This window comes from Coregonus lavaretus (assembly GCF_964263955.1).
Source record: "Coregonus lavaretus genome assembly, contig: HAP1_SCAFFOLD_739, whole genome shotgun sequence".
Taxonomy (NCBI): domain Eukaryota; kingdom Metazoa; phylum Chordata; class Actinopteri; order Salmoniformes; family Salmonidae; genus Coregonus; species Coregonus lavaretus.
The window spans coordinates 31,777-49,203 of NW_028163239.1; the positions used below are offsets into that span (position 1 = coordinate 31,777).

The 17,427-nt window shown below is 42.7% G+C and overlaps 1 pseudogene across 1 annotated transcript; it reads left to right on the forward strand.

The window, feature by feature from the left end:
* The first annotated feature begins 10,954 nt into the window (after nucleotides 1–10,954).
* Nucleotides 10,955–16,360, forward strand: LOC311118361 (NACHT, LRR and PYD domains-containing protein 3-like; annotated as a pseudogene). Its single transcript has 9 exons — nucleotides 10,955–11,270; nucleotides 11,729–13,644; nucleotides 13,754–14,008; nucleotides 14,191–14,364; nucleotides 14,656–14,823; nucleotides 14,966–15,136; nucleotides 15,311–15,484; nucleotides 15,641–15,687; nucleotides 15,811–16,360. The product of its transcript is annotated as an NACHT, LRR and PYD domains-containing protein 3-like (transcript).
* Nucleotides 16,361–17,427: the final 1,067 nt, after the last annotated feature.

The following is a 17,427-nucleotide window of genomic DNA, read 5'->3' on the forward strand; positions in this document are numbered from 1 at the left end:
ATCCCAAGTCTATGTAACAACATAATATGTCATTAAAAGACTGTTGATGTACCAGGTGAGACTGGACACTGGTCCATCATTGAAATGATGGGGAAAATTATGAATTTGAACTGATAGCTATTGTTTTTCTCTGGGTACAAAAATGAGCTTGCTGATATTTGAAGTGCTTTACAGTGGGTGTACTGTTTGCTCTACATAGTCCTCACCAATTCAGCTACAGAGACCTTCCTCCATCTCTTCCATGTCTCTGCCTCACGCCTTCATGTGAATATGGAAATGTATCAGACTGTGTCTGTCTACACTATCTATCAAACTATTGCTATCATCTAATATATTTTGATACATTCAGGTTATTATTTGGCCTTGTGTACTGATGTGATGAACTCAAGTTACCTAAATGAAGTATAAAGTTTCGTACTTCGTATTTAAAAATAATCAGAGAACACTGCACTTACTCCAGGAAGACTCTTTTCCCTGCCAGGAGCCAGTCCTTCATTGGTCTCAGAGGTAGGTCCAGTGGGAGCCTTCCCTGGGCTTTCAGCATACAGAATTGCCTCTTGAGCATTTTCTGCAATAGAGTCTTCAATTAGTGACTAAACCAGTTAGAATGTGGCAATCAGAGAGTGATATGAATTGGTTCATGGCAAAAACGTACTGCTCCTCCATGGAGAGTGATGAGGCCTTATTGATTATAAATGTTTGTTGGCCAAAACCCTGCAGAAAGAGCGAGGGTTACTGAGCACAGTACCCAACACCAGATGTCTACAGCAGTACATCTATCTTTTATTAATTCATGCTGGTAAAAGTTATCTAAATGGGAAGAATATACATTATACCTTACATAGAACAATGAAAATGCAGATGAGATTAATGAGACCTTAATTATGATGAGGAAGCAAGTCATCTTAGATTGTCGATAAATTGGTTGTATATCTAATAGATTCGATATGATCCAAGTAACGTTATTTTTCTCAAATGTCGAATGCGTGCAATATCGGTCATTCTCATTATGGGAAGACCTACTTACCTTACTGAGAACAATAAAAAATATTGATTGACTTGAATGAAGAATGCGCGTTTGCTATAGATGAGGTTGCATATTCAGGAGAAGGCACCACTACCACTAATTGCATTGGGGTGTTTCTGGACTGGCCGGTCAGCACGCTGTCCTTTTACAGCGTCTCCTCTGACGCTATGACACACCTGCACACGTACAATGACTTGTTCACTGGACCCCTTTACCCTGCATTCAATATTCACACTGAAGAGGAGCAGGAGGGGTCCATCAGATTGTTGTAACGTTCATTAAGGCCCTTCAATATTCACACTGAAGAGGAGAAGGAGGGGTCCATCAGATTGTTGTAACGTTCATTAAGGCCCTTCAATATTCACACTGAAGAGGAGAAGGAGGGGTCCATCAGATTGTTGTAATGTTCATTAAGGCCCTACAATATTCACACAGAAGAGGAGAAGGAGGGGTCCATCAGATTGTTGTAACGTTCATTTAGGGCCATGTCAAGGTTTAGAAGAAATGACTGTGATTATATCTTCTACTAATGACATTGTGTAGGTTTAGGGGGACCTCTGGTTTTCTACTGAAGGGGTTTGGCTGCTGTTGTAACCTGACTTCATTGTCCTTCGGTGTCTTAGTTCATGAATGATAGATGAAGATCCATTGGTAGCATGGTCATTTATATTTATTATGGATTCCCCATAGGCAGCAGCTACTCTTCCTGGGGTCCAGCAAAATAAAGGCAGTTATACATTTTAAAAACATGACAACAAACTTTACAATGCATTCATAACAGATTTCACAACATATTAAGTGTGTGCCCTCTAGAACACAAAATCCATGTGTACATGTGTGTATAGTGCGTACGTTATCATGAGTTTGTGTGCATGTGTCTATGTTTGTGTTGCTTCACAGTCCCCGCTGTTCCATAAGGTGTATTTTTTATCTGTTTTTAAATCTAATTTGACTGCTGGCATGAGGTACTTGATGTGGAATAGAGTTCCATGTAGTCATGGCTCTATATAGTACTGTGCTCCTCCCATAGTCTGTTCTGGACTTGGGGACTGTGAAGAGACCTCTGGTGGCATGTCTTGTGGGGTATGCATGTGTGTCCGATGCCATGTCAATACCTCTCACAAATACAAGTAGTGATGAAGTCAATCTCTCCTCCACTTTGAGCCAGGAGAGATTGACATGCATTTTATTAATGTTAGCTCTCTGTGTACATCCAGGGCCAGCCGTGCTGCCCTGTTCTGAGCCAATTGCAATTTTCCTAAGTGCCTCTTTGTGGCACCTGACCGCATGACTGAACAGTAGTCCAGGTGCGACAAAACTAGGGCCTGTAGGACCTGCCTTGTTGATGGTGCTGTTAAGAAGGCAGAGCAGCGCTTAATTATGGACATAGTTCTCCCCATCTTAGCTACTGTTGTATCAATATGCTTTGACCATGACAGTTTACAATCCAGGGTTACTCCAAGCAGTTTAGTCTCCTCAACTTGCTCAATTTCCACATAATTCCTTACAATATTTAGTTGAGGTTTAGGGTTTAGTGAATGATTTGTCCCAAATACAATGCTTTTAGTTTTTGAAATATTTAGGACTAACTTATTCCTTGCCACCCATTCTGAAACTAACTGCAGCTCTTTGTTAAGTGTTGCTGTCATTTCAGTCGCTGTGGTAGCTGACGTGTATAGTGTTGAGTCATTCGCATACACAGACACACTGGCTTTACTAAAGATTGAAAAAAGTAAGGGGCCTAGACAGCTGCCCTGGGGAATTCCTGATTCTACCTGGATTATGTTGAAGAGGCTTCCATTAAAGAACACCCTCTGTGTTCTGTTAGACAGGTAACTCTTCATCCACAATATAACAGGGGGTGTAAAGCCATAACACATACGTTTTTCCAGCAGCAGACTATGATCGATAACGTCAAAAGCCGCACTGAAGTCAAACAAAACAGCCCCCACAATCTTTTTATCATCAATTTCAGTCATTTGTGTAAGTGCTGTGTTTGTTGAATGTCCTTCCCTATAAGCGTGCTGAAAGTCTGTTGTCAATTTGTTTACTGTAAAATAGCATTTTATCTGGTCAATTACCATTTTTTCCAAAAGTTTACTAAGAGTTGGGAACAGGCTGATTGGTCGGCTATTTGAGCCAGTTAAGGGGGCTTTACTATTCTCAGGTAGGGGTATAAATGTTGCTTCCCTCCAGGCCTGAGGGCACACACTTTCTAGTAGGCTTAAATTGAAGATATGGCAAATAGGAGCGGCAATATCGACCTCTATTATCCTCAGTAATTTTCCATCCAAGTTGTCAGACCCCGGTGGCTTGTCATTGTTGATAGACAATAATACTTTTCCACACTTACTTTACGGAATTCAAAATTACAATGCTTGTCTTTCATAATTTGGTCAGATACTCTTGGATGTATAGTGTCAGCGTTTGTTGTTGGCATGTCATGCCTAAGTTTGCTAATAATTAAAGTAGTTGGCAATATCAGTGGGTTTTGTGATGAATGAGCCATTGATTCAATGAAGGGAGCGGAGTTTGCCTTTTTGCCCAAAATGTCATTTAAGGTGCTCCAAAGCTTTTTACTATAATTCAATGTCATTTATCTTTGTTTCATAGTGTAGTTTCTTCTTTTTATTCAGTTCAGTCACATGATTTCTCAATTTGCAGTATGTTTGCCAATCGGTTGTACAGCCAGACCTATTTGCCATATCTTTTGCCTAAAATTATACAATTTTTCAATTCCTCATCAATCCACGGGGATTTAACAGTTTTTACAGTCATTTTCTTAATGGGTGCATTCTTATTAGTAACTGAGATAAGCAATTTCAAAAATGTGTCAAGTGCAGTGTCTGTTTGCTCCTCAGTACACACCACGAACCAACAAATATTATTTACATCAGCAACATAGGAATCACTACAAAACTTATTGTATGACCTCTTACACACTATATTAGGCCCAGCCTTTGGAACTTTGGTTTTCCTAGATATGGCTACTATATTGTGATCACTACATCCGATGGATTTTGGATACTGCTTTCAAACAAATGTCTGCAGCATTAGTAAAGATGTGATCAATACATGTTGATGATTTCAGTTCCTGTACTGTTTGTAACTACCCTGGTAGGTTGATTGATAACCTGAACCAGGTTGCAGGCACTAGTTTACAGTTTGAAGCTTTCTCTTGAGTGGGCAGCCTGATGAAAGCCAGTCAATATTTAAATCACCCAGAAAGTATACCTCTCTATTGATATCACATACATTATCAAGCATTTCACACATGTTATCCAGATACTGACTGTTAGCATTTGGTGGTCTATAGCAGATACTGACTGTTAGCATTTGGTGGTCTAGGCAGGTGAACCTGTAGCCATATTACTTCAACAGTATTTAACATGAGATCCTCTCTAAGCTTTACAGGAATGTGGTTCTGAATATAGACAGCAACACCGCCCCGTTAGCATTTCTGTATTTTCTGTAAATGTAATAACCCTGTGTTGCTAACACTGTATCATCAAAGGTATTATCTAAGTGAGTTTCAGAGATTGTCAGAATATGAATGTCATCTGTTACTAGCAAATTATTGATTTCATGAACCTTGTTTCTTAAGCTACATATGTTAACTTGGGCTATTTTTAACACTTTTCTGGGATGCTTCATTCTTTTTCTTGCTTTACTGGGAAGCTTAGCAGAGGTAGACATATTCTGGTTATTTTTATTAGTGCAGGGTGAGCTGCACACAGTGGACTTCCTACTAGGGCACACCACCTCAGTGGCAACAGTATTACTCTGGTTCATAGGCATATGAGTACTGCATACAATAGCTGTAGGATCAGCAGAGGCATTCCGGGCAGTAAGAGGGACATAAATTAGGTTATTTACATTGTGTCTTCCAATGTCCCTAGGATAATGTACATTTCCTGAAGTATTATGACAACTCAGCGACCCACATGTACATATTACCTCAACTACCTCAACTAGCCGGTGCCCCCGCACATTGACTATGCAACGGTACCCCCCTGTATATATAGCCTCCCTACTGTCACTTTATTTTACTGTATATATAGCCTCCCTACTGTCACTTTATTTTACTTCTGCTCTTTTTTTCTCAACACTTTTTTGTTGTTGTTTTATTCTTACTTTTTTTGTTTAAAATAAATGCACTGTTGGTTAAGGGCTGTAAGTAAGCATTTCACTGTAATGTGTGCACCTGTTGTATTCGGCGCATGTGACCAATAAAATTTGATTTGATTTGATTTGATTAAATGAGCTGGACTTGGGTCATTGATAAGTCATTGTCTCAACGCAGCCTTATAATGCTGTGAAATGATCCAGGAACCCAAATAATTTGGATGGATCCCATCCTCCTTATAATACAAGCTTTGTTTCCAGAAGGTATCAAAATGGTCAATAAATGATTCATGTAGGTACTGAACTGTCTGTCTGGTCTGTCTATTTAGGCGTAACGTCTCATCAATGCACAGTTAACGTTGATATATATCCATGACAACATGATGTGATAATTGCCCCTATAGCGTATCATAACTTGCTATAAGAATTCATTAGAGCTCCATGCATTCCTAACAGCTCCATGCATTCCTAACAGCTCCATGCATTCCTAACAGCTCCATGCATTCCTAACAGCTCCCTGCATTCCTAACAGCTCCATGCATTCATAACAGCTCTATGCATTCCTAACAGCTCCCTGCATTCCTAACAGCTCCATGCATTCCTAACAGCTCCCTGCATTCCTAACAGCTCCCTGCATTCCTAACAGCTCCCTGCATTCCTAACAGCTCCATGCATTCATAACAGCTCCATGCATTCCTAACAGCTCTATGCATTCCTAACAGCTCCCTGCATTCATTACAGCTCCATTCGTTTATAACAGCTCCATGCATTCATAACAGCTCTATGCATTCATAACAGCTACATGCAAATGTTATACATATGTACAGAATTGTGTAATAAATAATTGGTCATTTAGCAGACGCTCTTATCCAGAGCGACTTACAGGAGCAATTAGGGTTAAGTGCCTTGCTCAAGGGCACATCGACAGATTTTTCACCTAGTCGGCTCGGGGATTAGAACCAGCGACCTTTCGGTTACTGGCACAACGCTCTTAACCACTAAGCTACCTGCTGCCCTGAATTTAGTTTTTATTTAGTTGAACCTGCCAGACACCCGGATCCTTCTGTTCTGGTGTGTAGTCACTAGGAACCTAACAGAACCAAAACAGAGCCAATCGGAACAGGGAGGGAACTATCTGAATTCGTCTAATAGATACTCCTATTTTCATAGCCAATTCTTATTATTTTTTTGATGAAAAAAGGTTTGTCAGACTAATGAATACACCCCTTTTCTCTGAGCGGGAGGGGCGGGGAGTGGTGAGCTGATAAAGAGAGAGACAGAAAAGGAAACGGAAGTGAGACCTCAATGAACTAAGTAGAACGGACCCAGCTGCTATCATTGGTGTCTATGGGAGAGCCACCCCCTTCAGTAGATCGGACCCGGCTGCTATCATTGGTGTCTATGGGAGAGCCAAACCCCTTCAGTAGACCGGACCCGGCTGCTATCATTGGTGTCTATGGGAGAACCACCCCCTTCAGTAGACCGGACCCGGCTGCTATCATTGGTGTCTATGGGAGAGCCACTCCCTTCAGTAGACTGTGGGATTATTTAAGATACTGTTCGAAGAGGTAGGGTTTCAGGTGCTTTCGAAAGAGTGACAGGGACTCTGCTGTCCTAGCTTCAGAGGGAAGCTGGTTCCAGCATTGGGGTGCCAGGACAGAGAAGAGCTTGGACTGGGCTGAGCGGGAGCTGCCCTCCCATAGGGGAGGGAGGGCCAAAAGACCAGAGGTGGCAGAACAGAGTTCTTGGGTTGGGGTGTAGGGTTTGAGCAGAGCCTGAAGGTAGGGAGGGGCAGTTCCTCTTGCTGCTCCGTAGGCAAGTACCATGGTCTTGTAGTGGATGAGAGCTTCGACTGGAAGCCAGTGGAGTGTGCGGAGGAGCAGGGTGACAGGAGAGATCTTGGGAAGGTTGAAAACCAGGCAGGCTGCTGCGTTCTGGATAAATTGGTTTGATGGCACAAGTGCCTGGATTAGTACATGGCCAAAAGAAGAAACAGGACTCAGTGTTGACCTGGAGTGAACTGAAGGGGGCGCTATCCAGTAAGAAACAGAAGAGAAGCATCATTCTTCCTACTCTGGACAAACTGTCAGTGGAGATCCTAAAGAGGGAGGTCCTTACTCCCAAGAAGAGGTTTTCATTGGCCGGGAAGAGGACGGAGTCACCCTCAATCAAGAGGCTGTCATTGGGTAACTCTAGGAAGGAGTCTGTGTCACTGAAGAGTCTCTCTCCGGGTAAGAGGAAGAAAGAGGTGAAGAAAGGAGAACTGAAGATATTCTCTCTGGGTTACATTGGAAAGGAATCACCTTCACCACCACCCAGAAATATATTCTCTCTGGTTAACATCAAGAAGGAATCACCTCCTCCACCAACCAAAAATAGACTACATGGCCAAAAGTATGTGGACACCTGCTCGTCAAACATCTCATTCCAAAATCATGGGCATTAATATGGAATTGGTCCCCATTTGCAGCTATAACAGCCTCCACTCTTCTGGGAAGGCTTTCCACTAGATGTTGGAACATTGCTGCTGGGACTTGCTTCCATTCAGCCACAAGAGCATTAGTGAGATCGGGCGCTGATGTTGGGCGATTAGGCCTGTCTCGCAGTCGGCGTTCCAATTCATCCCAAAGGTGTTCGAAGGGGGTTGAGTTCAGGGCTCTGTGCAGGCCAGTCAAGTTCATCCACACCGATCTCTAAACACCATTTCTGTATGGACCTCGCTTTGTTCACGGGGGCATTGTCATGCTGAAACAGGAAAGGGCCTTCCCCAAACTGTTGCCACAAAGTTGGAAGCACAGAATGGTCTAGAATGTCATTGTATGCTATAGCGTTAAGATTTCCCTTCACTGGAACTAAGGAGCCTGAACCATGAAAAACAGCCCCAGACCATTATTCCTCCTCCACCACCACCACCCAAAAATATATTTCCCAAATTAACATCAAGGAGTCAAATCCCAAAGATTATACCTGGCAAATGTTAATCCCTTAATTTAAACATGACCTAGGCCCTAGACAGACAGAGAGAGAGATAGATGGACAGACAGAGAGAGAGAGAGAGACAGACAGACAGATGGACAGACAGAGACAAACAGCTTCAGACAGACACACACACACACACACACACACACACACACACACACACAGCTTTGTAATACAAGCTAAGACACGCCTCTCTGCCTATTTGTTTGAATTTATTTCTATCCAATCACCAAGCCTGTTAGAACAGAACCGTTGCCAAAGGTTATGAAACTTTGCGGTTAACAGGAAGGAGCCTACCCTACAACGCCCAGAGTAGACAGAACAACAAGACAACTTACATGCGGTACGTGTCGTCTTTTTAGGGATTCAAAGCTCTATATAACCGTTATATAGATATGTGTTACATCCTACCCAGTGTTGTACATTTGTCTTTTACCTTTTCTGTTTATGTGTTGAGTTTCAAAGAACTGTCTGCTTTGATACACGGTGTATCGCTCTTATCGTGGTCAGGTCGTTATTGTTAAAGAAAATGTGTAAACTGGGTAGTTCGAGCCCTGAATGCTGATTGGCTGAAAGCCATGGTATATGAGACCGTATACCACGGGTATGACAAAACACTTATTTTTACTGTTCTAATTATGTTGGTAACCATTTTACAATAGCAATAAGGCACCTCTGGGGTTTGTGGTATATCGGCCATATACCACACCCCCTTGGACCTTATTGCTTAAGTATACTCAATGACGTACCTGGTTAAATAAGAGCAAATAAAATACATTTACTACGGCATCGTTCTGTAAATCAACTAGTATCCTATGTATCCTACATGTATTCTACATGTTTTTTAAAAATATTTATATTTTTACGTCATTTAGCAGACACTCTTATCCAGAGCGACTTACAGTTAGTGCATACATTATTATTTTTTATTTATTTTCATACTGGCCCCCCGTGGGAATCGAACACACAACACTGGCGTTGCAAACGCCATGCTCTACCAACTGAGCTACCTCCCTGCCGGCCATTCCCTCCCCTACCCTGGACGACGCTGGGCCAATTGTGCGCCGCCCCATTGGTCTCCCGGTTGCGGCCGGCTACAGCAGAGCCTGGATTCGAACCAGGATCTCTAGTGGATCAGCCTTAGACCACTGCGCCACTCGGGAGAAGCGCATGGCCTTATATATTGAATATCCCAATGATGAAGAGAGAGAGAAAGAAAAACAGACAGACTGATGGACAGAGAGAGACAGACTAACAGACAGACTGACTGACAGATAGACAGACTGACAGACAACAGACAGACTGACAGACAGACTAACAGACTGACAGACAGAAAAATCTACTTCATTAATTAATTCATGCTTTAAATACAAAGTATATAAAACAGACAGACAGACTGATAGACTGACTGACAGAAAAATCAACATGTTTTTACAAATATTTATATATTTTATTTTTGAATATCCCTACTATGAAGAGAGAGAGAAAGAAACACATACAGACAGATGGATGGACAGAGAGACAGACCGACAGACAGACTGATAGAAAAATCAACTTTATTAATACATTTGTGCTTTAAATACAAAGTATATAAAACAGACAGACAGACACAGTTTTGTATTATAAACTAAGACACGCCTCTCTGACTATTCCTTTGAATTAATTTATATCCAGTCACCAAACCCTGTCAGTACAGAGATGATGAACCTTTGCGGTTAACTGCAAAGTTCAGGAAGTTAACATTGCCAATTTAGCGACTTTGTCGCTATATTTAGCGAGTATTCAGAGCAGAAGATGTTCACCACTCCGCGTCCAGACTGCAAATGAATCGCGCATGCGAGAAGCCGCCGCTGGCTGATCCCGCCCTTATTTTTTTGTGGTCCATTTAGATTGTTAATGTAGATTGTATACAAAAAAAATCTCTCTCACGAAGTTATTCCTCTCTCCTACAGCGTCCATCACAATTACAAGCGCATGACCAATGATGCAAATTGAGTGTTGACGTAATTTAGCGACTTCTAGTGAGTTTTAGGACAGCCAATAGCTACTTTACTTACTGAGGAGTTGGCAACACTGAGGAAGTATCCTCCTCTACAACGCCCAGAACATGAAACAGACCAAAGAAAGTAGGAGGAAGAAAGCACCATTGTAGACGGCACAACAAGACAACTTACATGCGGTAAGTGTCGTCTTTTTAGGGATTCAAAGCTCTATATAACCGTTATATAGATATGTTTTACATCCTACCGAGTGTTGTGCATTAGTTTTTTTCGTTTTCTGTTTATGTGTTGAGTTTTAAAGAATTGTCTGCTTTGCTGCACGGTGTCTCGCTCTTATCGTGGTCAGGTTGTTATTGTTAAAGAAAATGTATACTCAATGGCGTACCTGGTTAAATAAAATAAATATACTAGGGAATCTTTCTGTAAGTCAACTATGTATCCTTTGTGATGACCATTCTAGCCTTCTGTGGTTATGGCATAGGACTACAATACTGATACCGAATTGAGACTGTACTGAGGGCAAAAGGGGGTACAACTCAATATTAGGAAGGTGTTCTGAGGGCAAAAGGGGTGCAACTCAATATTAGGAAGGTGTTCTGGGGGCAAAAGGGGGTGCAACTCAATATTAGGAAGGTGTTCTGAGGGCAAAAGGGGGTGCAACTCAATATCAGGAAGGTGTTCTGAGGGCAAAAGGGGTGCAACTCAATATTAGGAAGGTGTTCTGACGGCAAAAGGGGGTGTAACTCAATATTAGGAAGGTGTTCTGAGGGCAAAAGGGGGTGCAACTCAATGTAAGGAAAGTGTTCAGTGTATATTGTCTGTTCTCTCTTTGCTTCTGGCTCTCTCAGGGGGAGGAGACTGACTGTCTGATATCATGGATCAGACTCCTCAGTCCCTCGTTCCAGCCCAGGACTCTGGTCCGCTGTCCTCCATGACGGCTCAACCTGCCCATCCACAGTCCTCCATTACGGCTCAGCCTGCCCCACCACAGTCCTCCATTACGGCTCAGCCTGCCCCACCACAGTCCTCCATTACAGCTCAGGGTGGTTCTGTTGTTGTTGCACCCCAACTTGTTGGCTGCAATCTCGGAGGTTCAGTTTATGAAAACATCAGTGTTACTATGCCTTCACATGGTGCTGGTAAGACAATTCTTTATTGTTATTTTTGTTATAATAGAAAATAATGCAAAAAAACAAAACAAATTATTACAGAAATGTTGATTAGTTAATATGCAGTGTCCCTGTCAAATAATACTATACAATTAAGCATATATTTTTTGTTTTGATAGGGTACGACAGTTGAACTAAGCTCATGAGGTATTTGTAAGTTGTATTCTTCAAGAATCAAATGGGTACACAGTATATAATTAATTTTAAAGTAAAAAAATGGATGTACCAGTTGTAGATTAACACACACACACAGACTCATAAAAGTCTGAAAAAAAAAAATATGGCACGCCCATGCAGGAAATCGGACTTTGAAACCAGTAACTGAAAGTATTGTGTTCGTTACGGTACTGAATACTGCAGATAAAAAAACAGAAGTAAAGATATATTTTATGCATCCCACAACACTATCAATGTTCTTTCCTCATTAGATGAAGATCTGCAAAAAGTCAAGGGCAAACACAAGTCCAACATGAAGAAGAAGTTTGGGAGCATCTTTGAGAGGCTTGGAAAACGGGGAAACCCAACATTGCTGGACAATATTTACACCGAGCTCTACATCACAACTGGGGAGAGTGAAGGGGTTAATAAAGAGCATGAGGTATGGCAGATTGAAGATACGGCTCGGACCAAAGCATTTCAAGACCATGCAATCAACTGCAATGACATCTTTAAATCTTTAGACCCTAAGACAGAGGAACATAATGACAAATCCCAATCCAAACAAGCGGTACCCGTCAGAACTGTGCTGACAAAGGGAATCGCTGGCATTGGAAAAACGGTCTCAGTGCAGAAGTTCATCCTTGACTGGGCAGAAGGAATAGCCAATCGGGATGTAGATTTTGTCTTCTCACTTCCATTCAGGGACTTGAATTTCATCAAAGATGACTACAATCTCTTGGAGCTCCTGAGTGACTTCCACCCTGAACTAACAGATATCAAGGATGCAAAGAAGGTGGTCGACTGCAAAGTCGTGTTCATCTTGGATGGTCTGGATGAAAGCCAACTTCCACTGGATTTCCATAACAACAAGAGGTTGTCTAATGTAACCAAGACAACATCAGTGGATGTGCTGCTGACAAACCTCATCAAGGGGAATCTGATTCCTTCTGCTCTCCTCTGGATAACCTCCCGACCAGCAGCAGTTGATAAGATACCCTCCGACTGTTTTGACCGTGTAACAGAAGTTCGGGGATTCAACGACCCACAGAAAGAAGAATACTTCAAGAAGAGATTCAGTGATGATGAGAACCTGTCCAGCAAAATCATCTCACACATAAAGACATCGAGGAGTCTCTTCATCATGTGCCACATTCCAGTCTTCTGTTGGATTACTGCCATGGTTCTTGGGAAAATGTTGAGTGAAAATGACCATGGAAAAGTCCCTAAAACTCTGACTGAGATGTACATTCGTTTCCTTCTCACTCTGACAAGCATGAAGAACAAGAAATATAATGGGAAAAACGAACCAGATCCTCGTATTCTGTCAGAGTCTGACGTACAGATAATTCTGAAGCTTGGAAAACTAGCCTTCCAAAACTTGGAAAAGAGCAATCTGGTGTTTTCTGAAGACGATCTGAGAGGGTGTGGCATTGATGTCAAAGAAGGCTTCTTGCTCTCAGGGATGTGCACAGAGCTCTTCAGAGAGGAGGACCCAATGTTTAGAGCAAACAAGTACAGCTTTGTGCATCTCAGCATTCAGGAGTTCTTCGCTGCACTCTATGTTGCCTACCTCTTTGTCAGTGAAAATGTCAACCCCGTTTGCATCAAGAGAGAACAGGCTACCAAGATCGAATTACGGGTATTTTGGAGAAGGTGATGACTAAGATTACAGGCCACAACCCAGAGGTTCTCAGCAGCAGCAGAAAACACTGCATGACTTGCAGAGGAGTGCGGTGGATGAAGCTTTGAAGAGCAAGACCGGTCATCTAGACCTCTTCCTCCGCTTCCTTCTGGGCATCTCACTGGAGTCCAATCAGATCCTCTTGAAATGCCTACAGCTCCAGACATAGGGAGACAAAGAGAGTATCCAGAATACCATCCAATACATCAAAGACAAGCTCTCAGACGAAAAACAAAGACAATATCCCTCCCCAGAGAGGTGCATCAATCTCTTCCACTGTTTGATTGAGTTGAACGATACATCATTTGTAAATGAAATTCAAAGGTTCTTGACATCCAAAAACCCTGCTGAGAAGAAGCTGACGCCTGCACAGTGCTCGGCGATGGCATACGTACTCTTGATGTCAGAGGAAGTGTTGGACAAACTGGACGTGAGAGAGTACAACACGTCAGATGAGGGTCGTAAGAGGCTGGTCCCTGCTGTTCGATGCTGCCGAAAGGCTATGTGAGTTGAAGTGTTGATATGTACAGTATGTCACTGTATGTCTTATAGCCATTTTAATCAGTCCTATACTACATCCACATCTCCCATAATAAACGTCTCTCCTCTGTAGACTAGCGGACTGCCGCCTTACAACGAGTTGCTGTGAAACGGTGGCATCTGCACTACAGCTGCCCGACTCCCAGCTGAGAGATCTGGACCTCAGCGGCAACGCCCTGTTGGACCTGAAGTCCCTCTCTGTTGGACTGAGGAGTCCCAACTGCCGACTGGAGTCACTTAACCTTAGCCATATCAACATGGGAAGATCGGGACCAGAGCTTCTAAAGGCTGTGCTGATGGGTGCTCACAGCCAGCCACTTGTGTTGAGGTGAGTGCTATGCCTGGAACAACACACAGCAGAACACTTTTCAACAGTCAGTAACCTTCCAAAATCTACTCTGGCAAAGAAAACAAGCAATAAATATAATGATAAACAACTTTAAATGACGGTGGTATGCATGTTGGCAAGTTTGAACAATTCAATCATTTTTTTGGGGTTGTTTCACACAGACTCACCAGTTGTGATCTCAAAGATGACGTTTGTGAAACCGTTGCCTCGGCTCTCCAGGCAGCTGGCTCATGTCTGACAGAGCTGGATCTCAGCTACAACAAACTGACAGACACAGGGGTGAAGCAGATCTCCAGTGGTCTTATGAGTCCACACTGTAACCTGAAGATACTGAGGTGAGTAATGAACATGTTTAAAGGGGAAGGTCAGGATCAATAGAAGGGAAATGCCTGCAATTTTCAAAATTGTCAAATCAACTCCATATGTGGTTTGACATTAGGTGATTTGTTCATTTATGTAAAAACATTGCACACATGCCCCTATCACTTACCATTGATTGTTAGCTAGCTTCTTAGTCCAGGATTTGGCTTAATGTGTCTTGAAACTGGCCCTATAGGTTAATGTATTCTTGATTAATGACAGCTCCCCTTTACATTTAGTTAATACATTTTTTTCATGTTGGACAGACTGACTGGTTGTGGGGTTACAGAGGAGTCCTGTGGAAGTTTGTCCTCTGCTATAGCAGTCTCTCAGCTCGAGGAACTACGTCTGGGCTGCAACAAACTGGGCGACTCTGGAGTAAAGCTGCTGTCTGCTGGACTGATGGATCCACACTGTCAGATACAGACTCTGGGGTGAGAAATAAACCGTTATGTTTAATCTTCCACATGTTACAGTAGAAGAAACCTTTTATTACCGCATTGTTAAAACTATACCGTAACAATGGAAACACCAAGAGAACGTAGCGTTAAATTCTCTCCCTTTTTCCCTCCCAAGGCTAAGGGAGTGTAATCTCTCCAGACGTTCCTGTGTCTCCCTGGCTCCTGTCCTGTGGTCATACTCAGTACTGAGAGAGCTGGACCTGAGAGACAACAGCCTGTGGTACTCTGGAATGAGGCTCCTCTCTGCTGGACTGAGGAACCCCAACTGTGCCTTACAGACTCTTAGGTAGATTACACATTTGATATTGTGAAAGCATACTGTAAACTTCAGAAAACAGTCAAATAGGAATGATTGAACTAGTGAACTGCACTGCACTTAAATGGAATTTAAACGTTTTAACTTAAAAAATATATACTCTAGCAGTTGTTCATTGTTTTATGCTGTCTCTTCTCTCTGTAGGCTTTCTGGTTGTCTAGTCACAGAGAAAGGCTGTACGTTTCTTGCCTCTGCTCTGGAGTCAAATCCCTCCCACCTGAAAGAACTGGACCTGAGCTTCAATCACCCAGGAGACTCCGGAGTGAAGCTGCTCTCTGCTAGACTGGAGGATCCACACTGTAGACTGGAGAAACTCAGGTAAAAGGAAATGTAGTTGATTTGACTTTTGCTTCTGTTAACACCTCATTGCTCAATGGGCTTTCAAGACTCTAGTTTATATAGTGAAATCATCAAGGTAATCTCCACTGTAATCAGGTTCAATAGGCCCTACATGACTCTTTCTTTGTCCCACAGTTTGGACCATGGTGGAGAGTCCAGAATCAAACCAGGCCTGAGGAAATGTGAGTCATCAAACTACATTTAGGAAAAGAAAGCTGGCTTTTTAAGCACCTAAACTTTTATAAGCAAATTGTGAAAATAACATAAAACACATGTTTCTGTTTTTCTGCCTTGTCTTGCTACAGATGCCTGCCAGCTCAAGCTGAACGATATGTCAGCAGATAGTGACCTGACTCTGTCCGAGGACAACACGAGGGTGGTGAGGAGAACACAGGTTAACCGATATCCTTATTTGGATTTCTCTGATTCAGATGACTCAGATCGGACAAAAAAGTTGGATAAGTGGGCCAAAGTACGCTGCAGGGAGCCCCTGTCTGATGGTCGTTTCTACTGGCAGGTTGAATGGACTGGCTGGGTTGACATTGGGGTGACAAATACATCCAGATCGGTTACTGAGAAGAAGAGGTCTTGGGGGCTTTTCTGCTGCAATGAACAGTACACATTTATTCATAATATCAGGATCTCAGTTGTGCCAGTACCCAGGCCGGACACAAAGTGTATAGGAGTGTATCTGGACTTTCCGGCCGGCGCTCTGTCCTTTTACAGCGTCTCCTCTGGTACACTGACCCACCTGTACACATTCCACACCACGTTCACTGAGCCCCTTTACCCTAGTTCAAAATCATGTGTGATGAGAGGGAGATATTTGGCTCAGTTAAAATCCAAACTCTGTGAATGAAAGCAGCCATCACCAGAGTAACTGACAGACACATTTTTAATTTAATTTTATTTCTGTAAATAGATTTAGTCTGTTTTTTGGGGGGAGATTTTAATTGAACTTTATTGATATCCAGGTGGGAAATCGAAATGGTATAGTCACACATGTCTCTGTCTGATATCAAGTGATGAAGATGACATCCACCTGTCTCATCAAACACATCATCACTCAGTGATGACATAAACCTGTCTCATCACAAATACACCTTCACTCAGAGAGATGACATCCACCTGTCTCATCACAAATACACCTTCACTCAGAGAGATGACATTTACATTTTAGTCATTTAGCAGACGCTCTTATCCAGAGCGACTTACAGTTAGCACATACATTATTTTATCGAACCCACAACCCTGGCGTTGCAAACGCCATGCTCTACCAACTGAGCTACATCCCCTGCCGGCCATTCCCTCCCCTACCCTGGACGACGCTGGGCCAATTGTGCGCCGCCCCATGGGTCTCCCGGTTGCGGCCGGCTACGACAGAGCCTGGATTCGAACCAGGATCTCTAGTGGCACACTAGACCACTGCGCCACTCGGCAGGTGACATCCACCTGTCTCATCACAAATACACCTTCACTCAGAGAGATGACATCCACCTGTCTCATCACAAATACACCTTCACTTAGAGAGAGGACAATGATGTTTTGATTAGAAAATGTTAGGTAATAAACGTAATAAATATTTACCATTCACACATCATTCAGCTTTGGGTGGAAATGGTCTTTGGAAGTTGTTTGTTTATATTTTTATTATTGTATTATTGTTGTTGTTATAGTTATGTTTGATTATTAATATGTTTTTAATGATTAATTTGTGTAAAAGGGGGGGGGGGGGTGATACTACAGAGTGATAGAGGAAAGAGAGAGAGCAAGGGAGGGAGGAGGGGGAGAAAGGGAGAGTGATAGAGGAAAGAGCGTGGGAGGGGGAGAAAGGGAGAGTGAAAGAGGGAGGAGGGGGAGAAAGGGAGAGTGATAGAGGAAAGAGCAAGGGAGGGAGGAGGGGGAGAAAGGGAGAGTGATAG